This window comes from Arachis ipaensis, chromosome B3 (genome assembly GCF_059453495.1).
Source record: "Arachis ipaensis isolate K30076 ecotype BB chromosome B3, ASM5945349v1, whole genome shotgun sequence".
In the NCBI taxonomy this organism is placed as follows: Eukaryota; Viridiplantae; Streptophyta; class Magnoliopsida; order Fabales; family Fabaceae; genus Arachis; species Arachis ipaensis.
This window is the reverse complement of record NC_142438.1, coordinates 67,101,354-67,119,698: the sequence shown is the minus strand read 5'-3', so window position 1 is coordinate 67,119,698 and position 18,345 is coordinate 67,101,354.

Sequence of the window (18,345 nt, the reverse complement as noted above, 5' to 3'; positions counted from 1 at the left end):
GAAGATGAGGCCATTACGGCTCGCGTTTAGGTGTCCTCCTCCGAATAGCGTTATTTAAAGAATGAAGGTCAGCACAACTTAAAAAAATTAAAAAATAATAATAATAATAAAAACCGGAAAGAAAAAAATGGAGGAGCCTGTTGAAGATGAGGCGATAACGGCTCGCCTTTAGGTGTCATCCTCAAGAACGCGTCATTTAAAGAACGAGGGTCAGCACAACGTACAAAAAAATAACCGGAGGAGCCTGCCGAAGATGAGGCCATTACGGTTCGCGTTTAGGTGTCCTCCTCCGGATAGCGTTATTTAAAGAATCAGGGTCAGCACAACGTAAAAAAATAAATAATAATAATAATAAAAAAACCCGGAAAGAAAAAAATGCAGGAGCCTGCCGAAGATGAGGCCATTACGGCTTGCCTTTAGGTGTCCTCCTCGGGATAGCGTCATTTAAAGAACGAGGGTTAGAACAACGTAAAAAAAAACTGCAAAAAAAAATCGGAGGAGCCTGCCAAAGATGAGGCCATTACGACTCGCCTTTAGGTGTCCTCCTCGGGAAAGCATCATTTAAAGAACGAGGGTCAGCACAACGTAAAAAAAAAACGGAAAAAATTAGAAAAAAATAGATGAGCCTGCTAAAGATGCGGCCATTACAGCTCACCTTTAGGTATCCTCCTCGGGATAGCGTTATTTAAAGAACGAGGGTCAGCATAACGTATAAAAAAAATGGAAAAAACTGAAAAAAAAACCGGAGGAGCCTGCTGAAGATGAGGCGATTACGGCTCGCCTTATGTGTCCTCCTCAGGATAGCATTATTTAAAGAACGAGGGTCAGCACAACGTTAGAAAAAAAACCCCAGAAAAAAAAAAAGAAGGTGCCTGCCGAAGATGAGGCCATTACGGCTCGCCTTTAGGTGTCCTCCTCGGGATAGCGTCATTTAAAGAACGAGGGTCAGAGCAACGTAAAAAAAAAACAAAAACAAAAATCGGAAAAAAAGCGGAGGAGCCTGCCGAAGATGAGGCCATTACGGCTCGTCTTTAGGTATCCTCCTCGGGATAGTGTCATTTAAAGAACGAGGGTAAGCATAATGTATAAAAAAAAAAGGAAAAAATCGGAAAAAAAAAAACGGAGGAGCCTGCTGAAGATGAGGCGATAACGGCTCGCCTTTAGGTGTCCTCCTCAGGAACGCGTCATTTAAAAAACGAGGGTCAGCACAACGTTAAAAGAAAAAACCCAGAAAAAAAATGGAGGAGCCTGCCAAAGATGAGGCCATTACGGCTCGCCTTTAGGTGTCCTCCTCGGGATAGCGTCATTTAAAGAACGAGGGTCAGCACAACGTACAAAAAAAAAAAAAAAACCGGAGGAGCCTGCCGAAGATGAGGCCATTACGGCTCGCGTTTAGGTGTCCTCCTCCGGATAGCGTTATTTAAAGAATGAGGGTCAGCACAACGTAAAAAAATTAAAAAATAATAATAATAAAAAAAACCGGAAAGAAAAAAATGGAGGAGCCTGTTGAAGATGAGGCGATAACGGCTCGCCTTTAGGTGTCCTCCTCAGGAACGCGTCATTTAAAGAACGAGGGTCAGCACAACGTTAAAAAAAAAACCCAGAAAAAAAATGGAGGAGCCTGCCGAAGATGAGGCCATTACGGCTCGCCTTTAGGTGTCCTCCTCGGGATAGCGTCATTTAAAAAATGAGGGTCAGCACAACGTACAAAAAAAAACCCGGAGGAGCCTGCCGAGGATGAAGTCATTACGGCTCGCGTTTAGGTGTCCTCCTCCGGATAGCGTTATTTAAAGAATGAGGGTCAGCACAACGTAAAAAAATAATTAATAATAATAATAAAAAAACATGGAAAGAAAAAAATGGAGGAGCCTGCCGAAGATGAGGCCATTACGGCTCGCCTTTAGGTGTCCTCCTCGGGATAGCGTCATTTAAAAAACGAGGGTTAGCACAACGTAAAAAAAAACCGCAAAAAAAAAAATCGGAGGAGCCTGCCAAAGATGAGGCCATTACGACTCGCCTTTAGGTGTCCTCCTCGGGAAAGCATCATTTAAAGAACGAGGGTCAGCACAACGTAAAAAAAAACGGAAAAAATCAGAAAAAAATAGAGGAGCCTGCTGAAGATGCGGCCATTACAGCTCACGTTTAGGTATCCTCCTCGGGATAGCGTTATTTAAAGAACGAGGGTCAGCATAACGTATAAAAAAAAGGAAAAAACCGGAAAAAAACTGGAGGAGCCTACTAAAGATGAGGCGATTACGGCTCGCCTTTAGGTGTCCTCCTCAGGATAGCATCATTTAAAGAACGAGGGTCAGCACAACGTTAGAAAAAAAACCCCAGAAAAAAAAAGGAGGTGCCTGCCGAAGATGAGGCCATTACGGCTCGCCTTTAGGTGTCCTCCTCGGGATAGCGTCATTTAAAGAACGAGGGTCAGCACAACGTACAAAAAAAAAACCGGAGGAGCCTGCCGAAGATGAGGTCATTATGGCTCGCGCTTAGGTGTCCTCCTCCGGATAGCGTTATTTAAAGAATGAGGGTCAGCACAACGTAAAAAAATTAAAAAATAATAATAATAAAAAAAACCGAAAAAAAAATAATGGAGGAGCCTGTTGAAGATGAGGCGATAACGGCTCGCCTTTAGGTGTCCTCCTCAGGAACGCGTCATTTAAAGAACGAGGGTCAGCACAACGTTAAAAAAAAAAACCCAGAAAAAAAACAGAGGAGCCTGCCGAAGATGAGGCCATTACGGCTCGCCTTTAGGTGTCAGATGGGAAAATTTGTGGAAAATTTAGAGTGCTCAGAATGTGTATTCTCTTGGTGATATTCCCAGCCACCATTAGAGATTGGTGATGATGGGTAATATCCCATAAAATTTGTTCGATCATAAGATGAGTTGAACTCCATTTGAATTTTGTAAAACACAACACCAAGGAAAATTGAAATTCATATCTCAGAGATGAATTTCTTAGTGAGGCAATAACTCAAACACCTTGGTTTCAACTTAGAACAGAGAACAAAAACAAAAAAATTGCTTGATCTAGACTTCTCACCCACTTAATCATTGTTGATCTAATCAATCCCCGGCAACGGCGCCAAAAACTTGATGGGAAAATTTGTGGAAAAACGAATTTCCAAAACACCCAAAACTCACCGGCAAGTATACCGGGTCGCATCAAGTAGTAAAACTCACTTAGAGTGAGGTCGATCCCACAGGGATTGATGGATCAAGCAACTTTAGTGGGTGATTAGTTTAGTCAAGCTAACATTGAAGTGAATTGTGTGAAATTGTAACCAACAGAATTTTAAATGATAGGAAATTAAAGTTGCAGAATGTAAATGGGCAGAAACTTAAAGAACAAGCAATGTAAATTGCAGAAACTTAAATGACAAGAAATGTAAATTGCATGAAAAGTAAAGGGGGACTGGGTACTGGAAATTAAAGAAAGCAATGGATCCAAGGCAAGAAAAGTAAATTCAGATTTGCAGCAAGCTCAAAGTTAAAGTGTAGAATGTAAATGTGCAGGAAATGTAAATTGGAAGCAATGAAGTAGAAAGTAAAAATTGCAGAGAAGGAAATTGTAGCAGAAAAGTAAATCAGCAAGAAAACTCAAATCAATTGTGAAATCTAGAAAGACAAGTGAAGATCTCAGGGGCTCAATGAGACTAGAAAACAAGTCTAGATCTCAAGTCCTTCCTTGATCCAATAAAGAACAATTTGCAAAAGAAATGAAGATGAAAGTAGTAAACAGAGTGTTGATTCAAATCCTTAATTCCCTGAAATTTTGTAGAAGAAGAACAAGAGAAATCTCAAAGTGAGAATGAAATAGAATTCCTTCAATTCTCAACCCAAGATTCAAAACAAAGAGAAAAACTAAAGAGAGAGAGTTTTCTATTCCTAATGCTCCCTCGTGGAGCCAGCCTCCTTCTAAAAATGAAAATGATGCCTTATATAGGCAAAATGAAAATGAAAATGAAATTGAAAACAAATTAAATTTCAAAAATGAAAAATCCTAATCTAACTGATCTTTGTGCCTATGAGTCATGTGGGCTTTGCTTGCTTTGGAGTGGAATTGGGTTGAAGAATGGATCTGGATGGCCTTGATGGAATTGGGATCATTCACGTTTGAGTCAACGTTTGAGGCAAACGTTGACTCAAACGTCTTTGTGAAGGCATTATGCAGAATGGCCATTTTGCTGTCACTCACGTCTGGGTTCACGTTTGAGGTCAAACGTGAGCTCAAATGTGATCTCCTCCAAGGCATTCTTTGGCCAACGTTTGACCTCACGTTTGAGGCAAACGTTGGCGCAAACGTGGGCTCCCTTCCAGGGCATCCATCTAGCAACATTTGGTCCTTAAAGATGCCTTTCACTCATGCCTCAATTTCGTGCCAAATATGGATTGCCATATATCGTTGGAAAGCTCTAAATGTCAGCTTTCTAACCCAATTGCTGTCACTCACGTTTGACCCTACGTTTGAGGTCAAACGTGAACGCAAACATTGGGAACATTGCCAGATTCGGAAGCTCAAACGTGCTATCCACCCCCATACTATTATACATTGTTGGAAAGCCCTAAATGCCTACTTTCCAATGCAATTGGAAGCGCATCATTTGGAGCTCCACAGCTCGAGTTATACTCCGTCGAAGGTGTGGAGGTCAGTTGGCCTCACTGCAGGTTGCCACCATGTTCGTGTATGCACATTTCGGGGAAGTTTTCTCCCTCAATTTTAGTGTCCACCATGCAGTGCCATATATGCTTGGAAAGCTCTCGATTCCTACTTTCCATTGTTTTTTGAATCACCTCATTTGGAGCTCTGTAGCTCAAGTTATTCTTGTTGAAAGTATACCCCTTCAGGCTGTGGGGAGCAACATTTCCCAAGGTATTCCTTAGCCAACGTTTGACCTCACGTTTGAGGCAAACGTTGGCGCAAACGTTGAGCTCCTGGGTGGCTGTGCTGATGAAGCTTCCTTGATTTGGTCATGGGCCACGCTTTTAAAAGCGTGGCCTAAGGCTCCAAAGTGTGCTCCAACTTCAAAGTGTGCCCCAAAGCTCTTTTTTTCTTCTTTTTAGCTTATTTTGTGCTTCTTTGCTTCTTTTTCTTCTTATTTCCTACAAAGTTTATCAAATCAAAAGATCAAAGAAATATACCATTTAAGCACCAAAGAATGCAATATTTAAGCACTAATCATTAATTTCTTGTATGAAAAAGCATAGAAAAACATGACATGATGACATGTCATCAGTGTCCTTCTCGGGATAGCGTCATTTAAAGAACGAGGGTCAGCACAACGTACAAAAAAAAACCGGAAGAGCCTGTCGAAGATGAGGCCATTACGGCTCGCGTTTAGCTGTCCTCCTCCGGATAGCGTTATTTAAAGAATGAGGGTCAGCACAACGTAAAAAAAATAAATAATAATAATAATAAAAAAAACCCGGAAAGAAAAAAATGGAGGAGCCTGCCGAAGATGAGGCCATTACGGCTCGCCGTTAGGTGTCCTCCTTGGGATAGCGTCATTTAAAGAACGAGGGTTGACACAACGTAAAAAAAAACCGCAAAAAAAAATCAGAGGAGCCTGCCAAAGATGAGGCCATTACGACTCGCCTTTAGGTGTCCTCCTCGGGAAAGCATCATTTAAAGAAATAGGGTCAGCACAACGTAAAAAAAAACAGAAAAAATCGGAAAAAAATAGAAGAGCCTGCTGAAGATGAGGCCATTACAGCTCATCTTTAGGTATCCTCCTCGGGATAGCGTTATTTAAAGAACGAGGGTCAGCATAACGTATAAAAAAAAAGGAAAAAACCGGAAAAAAACCGGAGGAGCCTGCCGAAGATAAGGCCATTACGGCTCGCCTTTAGGTGTCCTCCTCGGGATAGCGTCATTTAAAGAACGAGGGTCAGAGCAACGTAAAAAAAAAAAACAAAAACAAAAACAGGAAAAAAACTGGAGGAGCCTGCCGAAGATGAGGCCATTAAAGCTCGCCTGTAGATGCCCTCCTCGAGATAGCATCATTTAAAGAACAAGGGTCAAAACAACGTAAAAAAAACTGGAAAAAAAAACCAGAGGAGCTTACTAAAGATGAGGCCATTACGGCTCGCCTTTAGGTGTCCACCTCGGGATAGCATCATTTAAAGAACGAGGGTCAGCACAACGTAAAAAAAAAAACCAGAAAAAATGGAGGAGTCTGCTGAAGATGAGGCCATTACGGTTCACCTTTAGGTGTCCTCCTCGGGATAGCGTCATTTAAAGAACGAGGGTAAGCATAACGTATAAAAAAAAAGGAAAAAACTGAAAAAAAAAATGGAAGAGCCTGTTCAGGATGAGGCAATTACGGCTCGCCTTTAGGTGTCCTCCTCAGGAACGCGTCATTTAAAGAACGAGGGTAAGCACAACGTTAGAAAAAAAAACCAGGAAAAAAAACGGAGGAGCCTGCCGAAGATGAGGCCATTACGGCTCGCCTTTAAGTGTCCTCCTCGAGATAGCGTCATTTAAAGAACGAGGGTCAGCATAACGTACAAAAAAATAACCGGAGGAGCATGCCGAAGACGAGGCCATTACGGCTCGCCTTTAGGTGTCCTCCTCGGGATAGCGTTATTTAAAGAACGAAGGTCAGCACAACGTAAAAAAAAACTGCAAAAAAAAAAAAAATCGGAGGAGCCTGCCGAAGATGAGGCCATTACGACTTGCCTTAAGGTGTCCTCCTCGGATAGCATCATTTAAAGAACGTGGGTCAGCACAACGTAAAAAAACGGAAAAAATCAGAAAAAAAATAGAGGAGCCTGCTGAAGATGCGGCCATTACAGCTCACCTTTAGGTATCCTCCTCGGGATAGCGTCATTTAAAGAACGAGGGTCAGCATAACGTATAAATAAAAAGGAAAAAACCGGAAAAAAATGGAGGAGCCTGCTGAAAATGAGGCGATTACGGCTCGCCTTTAGGTGTCCTCCTCAGGAACACGTCATTTAAAGAACGAGGGTAAGCACAACGTTAAAAAAAAACAAAAATAAAAACCAGAAAAAAAACCAGAGGAGCCTCCCGAAAATGAGGCCATTACGGCTCACCTCTAGGTGTCCTCCTCGGGATAGCATCATTTAAAGAAGGAGGGTCAGCACAACGTAAAAAAAACGGAAAAAATCGGAAAAAAAATAGAGGAGCCTGCTGAAGATGAGGCCATTACGGCTCGCCTTTAGGTATCCTCCTCGGGATAGCCTCATTTAAAGAACGAGGGTAAGCATAACTTATAAAAAAAAGGAAAAAACTGGAAAAAAAAATGGAGGAGCCTGTTGAGGATGAGGCAATTACGGCTCGCCTTTAGGTGTCCTCCTCAGGAACGCGTCATTTAAAGAACGAGAGTAAGCACAACGTTAAAAAAAAACCCGGAAAAAAACGGAGGAGCCTGCCGAAGATGAGGCCATTACGGCTCGCCTTTAGGTGTCCTCCTCGGGATAGCGTCATTTAAAGAACGAGGGTCAGCACAACGTACAGAAAAAAAAACCGGAGGAGCATGCCAAAGACGAGGCCATTACGGCTCGCCTTTAGGTGTCCTCCTCGGGATAGCGTCATTTAAAGAATGAAGGTCAGCACAATGTAAAAAAAAACCGCAAAAAAAAAACCGGAGGAGCCTGCCGAAGATGAGGCCATTACGACTCGCCTTAAGGTGTCCTCCTCGGGATAGCATCATTTTAAGAACGTGGGTCAGCACAACATAAAAAAAACGGAAAAAAATCGGAAAAAAAATAGAGGAGCCTGCTGAATATGCGGCCATTACAGCTCACTTTTAGGTATCCTCCACGGGATAGCATCATTTAAAGAACGAGGGTCAGCATAACGTATAAAAAAAAAAGGAAAAAATTGGAAAAAAACGGAGGAGCCTACTGAAAATGAGGCGATTACGGCTCGCCTTTAGGTGTCCTCCTCGGGATAGCGTCATTTACAGAACGAGGGTCAGAGCAACGTAAAAAAAAACAAAAACAAAAACCGGAAAAAAAACCAGAGGAGCCTGCCGAAGATGTGGCCATTACAGCTCGCCTGAAGGTGTCCTCCTCGGGATAGCATCATTTAATGAACGAGGGTCAGCACAACGTAAAAAAAAACAAAAAAAACCGAAAAAAAAATGGAAGAGCATGCTGAAGATGAGGCCATTACGGCTCGCCTTTAGGTATCCTCCTCGGGATAGCGTCATTTAAAGAACGAGGGTCAGAACAACGTAAAAAAAAAACCGGAAAAAAAACCGGAGGAGCTTGCTAAAGATGAGGCCATTACGGCTCGCCTTTAGGTGTCCACCTCGGGATAGCATCATTTAAAGAATGAGGGTCAGCACAACGTAAAAAAAAACCAGAAAAAAAATGGAGGAGACAGCTGAAGATGAGGCCATTACGGCTCGCCTTTAGGTGTCCTCCATGGGATAGCGTCATTTAAAGAACGATGGTCAGCACAACGTAAAAAAAAACCAGAAAAAAACTGCAGGAGCTTGCTGAAGATGAGGCCGTAACGGCTCGCCTTTAGGTATCCTCCTCGGGATAGCGTCATTTAAAGAACGAGGGTAAGCATAACGTATAAGAAAAAGGAAAAAACCGGAAAAAAAATGGAGGAACCTGCTGAAGATGAGGAGATTACGGCTCGCCTTTAGGTGTCCTCCTCAGGAACGCGTCATTTAAAGAACGAAGGTCAGCACAACGTTAAAAAAAAAACCAGAAAAAAACGGAGGAGCCTGCCGCAGATGAGGCCATTACGGCTAGCCTTTAGGTGTCCTCCTCGGGATAGTGTCATTTAAAGAACGAGGGTCAGCACAACGTACAAAAAAAATCCGGAGGAGCCTGCCGAAGATGAGGCCATTACGGCTCGCCTTTAGGTGTCCTCTTCAGGATAGCGTTATTTAAAGAATGAGGGTCAGCACAACGTAAAAAAATAAAAAATAATAAAAAAAAACCCGGAAAGAAAAAAATGGAGGAGCCTGCCGAAGATGAGGCCCTTAAGGCTCGCCTTTAGGTGTCCTCCGGGATAGCGTCATTTAAAGAACGAGGGTCAGCACAACGTAAAAAAAAAAGAAGAAAAAAAGGAAAAAAACCGAAAAAAAAACCGGAGGAACCTGCCGAAGATGAGGCCATTACGGCTCACCTTTAGGTGTCCTCCTCGGGATAGCATCATTTAATGAAGGAGGGTCAGCACAACGTAAAAAAAACGGTAAAAATCAGAAAAAAATAGAGGAGCCTGCTAAAGATGAGGCCATTATGGCTCGCCTTTAGGTATCCTCCTCGGGATAGCGTCATTTAAGGAACGAGGGTAAGCATAGCGTATAAAAAAAACGAAAAAACCGGAAAAAAAACGGAGGAGCCTGTTGAAGATGAGGCGATTACGGCTCGCCTTTAGGTGTCCTCCTCAGGAACGCGTCATTTAAAGAACGAGGGTAAGCACAACGTTAAAAAAAAACCCGGAAAAAAAATGGAGGAGCCTGCCGAAGATGAGGCCATTACGGCTCGCCTTTTGGTGTCCTCCTCGGGATAGCGTCATTTAAAGAACGAGGGTCAGCACAACGTACAAAAAAAAAAAAACCGGAGGAGCATGCCGAAGATGAGGCCATTACGACTCGCCTTTAGGTGTCCTCCTCGGGAAAGCGTCATTTAAAGAACGAAGGTCAGCACAACGTAAAAAAAAACCGCAAAAAAAAACCAGAGGAGCCTGCCGAAGATGAGGCCATTACGACTCGCCTTAAGGTGTCCTCCTCGGGATAGCATCATTTAAAGAACGAGGGTCAGCACAACGTAAAAAAACGGAAAAAATCGGAAAAAAATAGAGGAGCCTGCTGAAGATGCGGCCATTACAGCTCACCTTTAGGTATCCTCCTCGGGATAGCGTCATTTAAAGAACGAGGGTCAGCATAACGTATAAAAAAAAGGAAAAAATCGGAAAAAAATGGAGGAGCCTACTGAAAATGAGGCCGTTACGGCTCGCCTTTAGGGGTCCTCCTCGGGATAGCGTCATTTACAGAACGAGTGTCAGAGCAACGTAAAAAAAAAAACAAAAACAAAAACCGGAAAAAAAACCGGAGGAGCCTGCCAAAGATGAGGCCATTACAGCTCGCCTGAAGGTGTCCTCCTCGGGATAGCCTCATTTAAAGGAAAAAAAAATGGAGGAGCCTGCTGAAGATGAGGCCATTACGGCTCGCCTTTAGGTATCTTCCTCGGGATAGCGTCATTTAAAGAATGAGGGTCATCATAACGTATAAAAAAAACGAAAAAACCGGAAAAAAAACGGAGGAGCCTGCTGAAGATGAGGCGATTACGGCTCGCCTTTAGGTTTCCTCCTCAAGAACGCGTTATTTAAGGAATGAGGGTCAGCACAACGTTAAAAAAAAACCCGGAAAAAAAATGGAGGAGCCTGCCGAAGATGAGGCCATTACGGCTCGCCTTTAGGTGTCCTCCTCGGGATAGCGTCATTTATAGAACGAGGGTCAGCACAATATAAAAAAAAAAGGAAAAAAACCGAAAAAAAAAACCAGAGGAACCTGCCGAAGATGAGGCCATTACGACTCACCTTTAGGTGTCCTCCTCGGGATAGCGTCATTTATAGAACGAGGGTCAGCACAATATAAAAAAAAAAGGAAAAAAACCGAAAAAAAAAACCAGAGGAACCTGCCGAAGATGAGGCCATTACGACTCACCTTTAGGTGTCCACCTCGGGATAGCATCATTTACAGAACGAGGGTGAGCACAACGTAAAAAAAACGGAAAAACCGGAAAAAAATAGAGCAGCTTGCTGAAGATGAGGCCATTACGGCTTGCCTTTAGGTATCCTCCTCGGGATAGCGTCATTTAAAGAACGAGGGTAAGCATAACGTATAAAAAAAAGGAAAAAATCGGAAAAAAAATGGAGCAGCCTTTTGAAGATGAAGCGATTACGGCTCGCCTTTCGGTGTCCTCCTCAGGAACGCGTCATTTAAAGAACGAGGGTCAGCACAACGTTAAAAAAAATCCCGGAAAAAAACGGAGGAGCCTGCCGAAGATGAGGCCATTACGGATCGCCTTTAGGTGTCCTCCTCGGGATAGCGTCATTTAAAGAACGAGGGTCAGCACAACGTACAGAAAAAAAAACCGGAGGAGCATGCCAAAGACGAGGCCATTACGGCTCGCCTTTAGGTGTCCTCCTCGGGATAGCGTCATTTAAAGAATGAAGGTCAGCACAATGTAAAAAAAAACCGCAAAAAAAAAAACCGGAGGAGCCTGCCGAAGATGAGGCCATTACGACTCGCCTTAAGGTGTCCTCCTCGGGATAGCATCATTTTAAGAACGTGGGTCAGCACAACATAAAAAAAACGGAAAAAAATCGGAAAAAAAATAGAGGAGCCTGCTGAATATGAGTCCATTACAGCTCACTTTTAGGTATCCTCCACGGGATAGCATCATTTAAAGAACGAGGGTCAGCATAACGTATAAAAAAAAAAAGGAAAAAACTGGAAAAAAACGGAGGAGCCTACTGAAAATGAGGCGATTACGGCTCGCCTTTAGGTGTCCTCCTCGGGATAGCGTCATTTACAGAACGAGGGTCAGAGCAACGTAAAAAAAAACAAAAACAAAAACCGGAAAAAAAACCAGAGGAGCCTGCCGAAGATGTGGCCATTACAGCTCGCCTGAAGGTGTCCTCCTCGGGGTAGCATCATTTAATGAACGAGGGTCAGCACAACGTAAAAAAAAACAAAAAAAACTGAAAAAAAAAATGGAAGCGCATGCTGAAGATGAGGCCATTACGGCTCGCCTTTAGGTATCCTCCTCGGGATAGCGTCATTTAAAGAACGAGGGTCAGAACAACGTAAAAAAAAAACCGGAAAAAAAACCGGAGGAGCTTGCTAAAGATGAGGCCATTACGGCTCGCCTTTAGGTGTCCACCTCGGGATAGCATCATTTAAAGAATGAGGGTCAGCACAACGTAAAAAAAAACCAGAAAAAAAATGGAGGAGACAGCTGAAGATGAGGCCATTACGGCTCGCCTTTAGGTGTCCTCCATGGGATAGCATCATTTAAAGAACGATGGTCAGCACAACGTAAAAAAAAAACAGAAAAAAACTGCAGGAGCTTGCTGAAGATGAGGCCGTAACGGCTCGCCTTTAGGTATCCTCCTCGGGATAGCGTCATTTAAAGAACGAGGGTAAGCATAACGTATAAGAAAAAGGAAAAAACCGGAAAAAAAATGGAGGAACCTGCTGAAGATGAGGAGATTACGGCTCGCCTTTAGGTGTCCTCCTCAGGAACACGTCATTTAAAGAACGAAGGTCAGCACAACGTTAAAAAAAAAACCAGAAAAAAACGGAGGAGCCTGCCGCAGATGAGGCCATTACGGCTAGCCTTTAGGTGTCCTCCTCGGGATAGTGTCATTTAAAGAACGAGGGTCAGCACAACGTACAAAAAAAATCCGGAGGAGCCTGCCGAAGATGAGGCCATTACGGCTCGCCTTTAGGTGTCCTCTTCAGGATAGCGTTATTTAAAGAATGAGGGTCAGCACAACGTAAAAAAATAAAAAATAATAAAAAAAAACCCGGAAAGAAAAAAATGGAGGAGCCTGCCGAAGATGAGGCCCTTAAGGCTCGCCTTTAGGTGTCCTCCGGGATAGCGTCATTTAAAGAACGAGGGTCAGCACAACGTAAAAAAAAAAGAAGAAAAAAAGGAAAAAAACCGAAAAAAAAACCGGAGGAACCTGCCGAAGATGAGGCCATTACGGCTCACCTTTAGGTGTCCTCCTCGGGATAGCATCATTTAAAGAAGGAGGGTCAGCACAACGTAAAAAAAACGGTAAAAATCAGAAAAAAATAGAAGTGCCTGCTGAAGATGAGGCCATTATGGCTCGCCTTTAGGTATCCTCCTCGGGATAGCGTCATTTAAGGAACGAGGGTAAGCATAGCGTATAAAAAAAACGAAAAAACCGGAAAAAAAACGGAGGAGCCTGTTGAAGATGAGGCGATTACGGCTCGCCTTTAGATGTCCTCCTCAGGAACGCGTCATTTAAAGAACGAGGGTAAGCACAACGTTAAAAAAAAACCCGGAAAAAAAATGGAGGAGCCTGCCGAAGATGAGGCCATTACGGCTCGCCTTTTGGTGTCCTCCTCGGGATAGCGTCATTTAAAGAACGAGGGTCAGCACAACGTACAAAAAAAAAAAACCGGAGGAGCATGCCGAATATGAGGCCATTACGACTCGCCTTTAGGTGTCCTCCTCGGGAAAGCGTCATTTAAAGAACGAAGGTCAGCACAACGTAAAAAAAAAACGTAAAAAAAAACCAGAGGAGCCTGCCGAAGATGAGGCCATTACGACTCGCCTTAAGGTGTCCTCCTCGGGATAGCATCATTTAAAGAACGAGGGTCAGCACAACGTAAAAAAACGGAAAAAATCAGAAAAAAATAGGGGAGCCTGCTGAAGATGCGGCCATTACAGCTCCCCTTTAGGTATCCTCCTCGGGATAGCGTCATTTAAAGAACGAGGGTCAGCATAACGTATAAAAAAAAAGGAAAAAATCGGAAAAAAATGGAGGAGCCTACTGAAAATGAGGCGATTACGGCTCGCCTTTAGGGGTCCTCCTCGGGATAGCGTCATTTACAGAACGAGGGTCAGAGCAACGTAAAAAAAAAACAAAAACAAAAACCGGAAAAAAAACCGGAGGAGCCTGCCAAAGATGAGGCCATTACAGCTTGCCTGAAGGTGTCCTCCTCGGGATAGCCTCATTTAAAGGAAAAAAAAATGGAGGAGCCTGCTGAAGATGAGGCCATTACGGCTCGCCTTTAGGTATCTTCCTCGGGATAGCGTCATTTAAAGAATGAGGGTCATCATAACGTATAAAAAAAACGAAAAAACCGGAAAAAAAACGGAGGAGCCTGCTGAAGATGAGGCGATTACGGCTCGCCTTTAGGTTTCCTCCTCAAGAACGCGTTATTTAAGGAATGAGGGTAAGCACAACGTTAAAAAAAAACCCGGAAAAAAAAATGGAGGAGACTGCCGAAGATGAGGCCATTACGGCTCGCCTTTAGGTGTCCTCCTCGGGATAGCGTCATTTATAGAACGAGGGTCAGCACAATATAAAAAAAAAAAGGAAAAAAACCGAAAAAAAAAACCAGAGGAACCTGCCGAAGATGAGGCCATTACGACTCACCTTTAGGTGTCCACCTCGGGATAGCATCATTTACAGAACGAGGGTGAGCACAACGTAAAAAAAACGGAAAAACCGGAAAAAAATAGAGCAGCCTGCTGAAGATGAGGCCATTACGGCTTGCCTTTAGGTATCCTCCTCGGGATAGCGTCATTTAAAGAACGAGGGTAAGCATAACGTATAAAAAAAAGGAAAAAATCGGAAAAAAAATGGAGCAACCTTTTGAAGATGAAGCGATTACGGCTCGCCTTTCGGTGTCCTCCTCAGGAACGCGTCATTTAAAGAACGAGGGTCAGCACAACGTTAAAAAAAATCCCGGAAAAAAACGGAGGAGCCTGCCGAAGATGAGGCCATTACGGCTCGCCTTTAGGTGTCCTCCTCGGGATAGCGTCATTTAAAGAACGAGGGTCAGCACAACGTACAGAAAAAAAAACCGGAGGAGCATGCCAAAGACGAGGCCATTACGGCTCGCCTTTAGGTGTCCTCCTCGGGATAGCGTCATTTAAAGAATGAAGGTCAGCACAATGTAAAAAAAAACCGCAAAAAAAAAAACCGGAGGAGCCTGCCGAAGATGAGGCCATTACGACTCGCCTTAAGGTGTCCTCCTCGGGATAGCATCATTTTAAGAACGTGGGTCAGCACAACATAAAAAAAACGGAAAAAAATCGGAAAAAAAATAGAGGAGCCTGCTGAATATGCGGCCATTACAGCTCACTTTTAGGTATCCTCCACGGGATAGCATCATTTAAAGAACGAGGGTCAGCATAACGTATAAAAAAAAAAGGGAAAAAACTGGAAAAAAACGGAGGAGCCTACTGAAAATGAGGCGATTACGGCTCGCCTTTAGGTGTCCTCCTCGGGATAGCGTCATTTACAGAACGAGGGTCAGAGCAACGTAAAAAAAAACAAAAACAAAAACCGGAAAAAAAACCAGAGGAGCCTGCCGAAGATGTGGCCATTACAGCTCGCCTGAAGGTGTCCTCCTCGGGATAGCATCATTTAATGAACGAGGGTCAGCACAACGTAAAAAAAAACAAAAAAAACTGAAAAAAAAAATGGAAGAGCATGCTGAAGATGAGGCCATTACGGCTCGCCTTTAGGTATCCTCCTCGGGATAGCGTCATTTAAAGAACGAGGGTCAGAACAACGTAAAAAAAAAACCGGAAAAAAAACCGGAGGAGCTTGCTAAAGATGAGGCCATTACGGCTCGCCTTTAGGTGTCCACCTCGGGATAGCATCATTTAAAGAATGAGGGTCAGCACAACGTAAAAAAAAACCAGAAAAAAAATGGAGGAGACAGCTGAAGATGAGGCCATTACGGCTCGCCTTTAGGTGTCCTCCATGGGATAGCATCATTTAAAGAACGATGGTCAGCACAACGTAAAAAAAAACCAGAAAAAAACTGCAGGAGCTTGCTGAAGATGAGGCCGTAACGGCTCGCCTTTAGGTATCCTCCTCGGGATAGCGTCATTTAAAGAACGAGGGTAAGCATAACGTATAAGAAAAAGGAAAAAACCGGAAAAAAATGGAGGAACCTGCTGAAGATGTGGAGATTACGGCTCGCCTTTAGGTGTCCTCCTCAGGAACACGTCATTTAAAGAACGAAGGTCAGCACAACGTTAAAAAAAAAACCAGAAATAAACGGAGGAGCCTGCCGCAGATGAGGCCATTACGGCTAGCCTTTAGGTGTCCTCCTCGGGATAGTGTCATTTAAAGAACGAGGGTCAGCACAACGTACAAAAAAAATCCGGAGGAGCCTGCCGAAGATGAGGCCATTACGGCTCGCCTTTAGGTGTCCTCTTCAGGATAGCGTTATTTAAAGAATGAGGGTCAGCACAACGTAAAAAAATAAAAAATAATAAAAAAAAACCCGGAAGGAAAAAAATGGAGGAGCCTGCCGAAGATGAGGCCCTTAAGGCTCGCCTTTAGGTGTCCTCCGGGATAGCGTCATTTAAAGAACGAGGGTCAGCACAACGTAAAAAAAAAAGAAGAAAAAAAGGAAAAAAACCGAAAAAAAAACCGGAGGAACCTGCCGAAGATGAGGCCATTACGGCTCACCTTTAGGTGTCCTCCTCGAGATAGCATCATTTAAAGAAGGAGGGTCAGCACAACGTAAAAAAAACGGTAAAAATCAGAAAAAAATAGAGGAGCCTGCTGAAGATGAGGCCATTATGGCTCGCCTTTAGGTATCCTCCTCGGGATAGCGTCATTTAAGGAATGAGGGTAAGCATAGCGTATAAAAAAAACGAAAAAACTAGAAAAAAAACGGAGGAGCCTGTTGAAGATGAGGCGATTACGGCTCGCCTTTAGGTGTCCTCCTCAGGAACGCGTCATTTAAAGAACGAGGGTAAGCACAACGTTAAAAAAAAACCCGGAAAAAAAATGGAGGAGCCTGCCGAAGATGAGGCCATTACGGCTCGCCTTTAGGTATCTTCCTCGGGATAGCGTCATTTAAAGAATGAGGGTCATCATAACGTATAAAAAAAATGAAAAAACCGGAAAAAAAACGGAGGAGCCTGCTGAAGAAGAGGCGATTACGGCTCGCCTTTAGGTTTCCTCCTCAAGAACGCGTTATTTAAGGAATGAGGGTCAGCACAACGTTAAAAAAAAACCCGGAAAAAAAAATGGAGGAGCCTGCCGAAGATGAGGCCATTACGGCTCGCCTTTAGGTGTCCTCCTCGGGATAGCGTCATTTATAGAACGAGGGTCAGCACAATATAAAAAAAAAAGGAAAAAAACCGAAAAAAAAACCAGAGGAACCTGCCGAAGATGAAGCCATTACGACTCACCTTTAGGTGTCCTCCTCGGGATAGCGTCATTTATAGAACGAGGGTCAGCACAATATAAAAAAAAAAGGAAAAAAACCGAAAAAAAAAACCAGAGGAACCTGCCGAAGATGAGGCCATTACGACTCACCTTTAGGTGTCCACCTCGGGATAGCATCATTTACAGAACGAGGGTGAGCACAACGTAAAAAAAACGGAAAAACCGGGAAAAAATAGAGCAGCCTGCTGAAGATGAGGCCATTACGGCTTGCCTTTAGGTATCCTCCTCGGGATAGCGTCATTTAAAGAACGAGGGTAAGCATAACGTATAAAAAAAAGGAAAAAATCGGAAAAAAAATGGAGCAGCCTTTTGAAGATGAAGCGATTACGGCTCGCCTTTCGGTGTCCTCCTCAGGAACGCGTCATTTAAAGAACGAGGGTCAGCACAACGTTAAAAAAAATCCCGGAAAAAAACGGAGGAGCATGCCGAAGATGAGGCCATTACGGCTCGCCTTTAGGTGTCCTCCTCGGGATAGCGTCATTTAAAGAACGAGGGTCAGCACAACGTACAGAAAAAAAAACCGGAGGAGCATGCCAAAGACGAGGCCATTACGGCTCGCCTTTAGGTGTCCTCCTCGGGATAGCGTCATTTAAAGAATGAAGGTCAACACAATGTAAAAAAAAACCGCAAAAAAAAAACCGGAGGAGCCTGCCGAAGATGAGGCCATTACGACTCGCCTTAAGGTGTCCTCCTCGGGATAGCATCATTTTAAGAACGTGGGTCAGCACAACATAAAAAAAACGGAAAAAAATCGAAAAAAAAATAGAGGAGCCTGCTGAATATGCGGCCATTACAACTCACTTTTAGGTATCCTCCACGGGATAGCATCATTTAAAGAACGAGGGTCAGCATAACGTATAAAAAAAAAAAGGAAAAAACTGGAAAAAAACGGAGGAGCCTACTGAAAATGAGGCGATTACGGCTCGCCTTTAGGTGTCCTCCTCGGGATAGCGTCATTTACAGAACGAGGGTCAGAGCAACGTAAAAAAAAACAAAAACAAAAACCGGAAAAAAAACCAGAGGAGCCTGCCGAAGATGTGGCCATTACAGCTCGCCTGAAGGTGTCCTCCTCGGGATAGCATCATTTAATGAACGAGGGTCAGCACAACGTAAAAAAAAACAAAAAAAACTGAAAAAAAAAATGGTAGAGCATGCTGAAGATGAGGCCATTACGGCTCGCCTTTAGGTATCCTCCTCGGGATAGCGTCATTTAAAGAACGAGGGTCAGAACAACGTAAAAAAAACCGGAAAAAAAACCGGAGGAGCTTGCTAAAGATGAGGCCATTACGGCTCGCCTTTAGGTGTCCACCTCGGGATAGCATCATTTAAAGAATGAGGGTCAGCACAACGTAAAAAAAAACCAGAAAAAAAATGGAGGAGACAGCAGAAGATG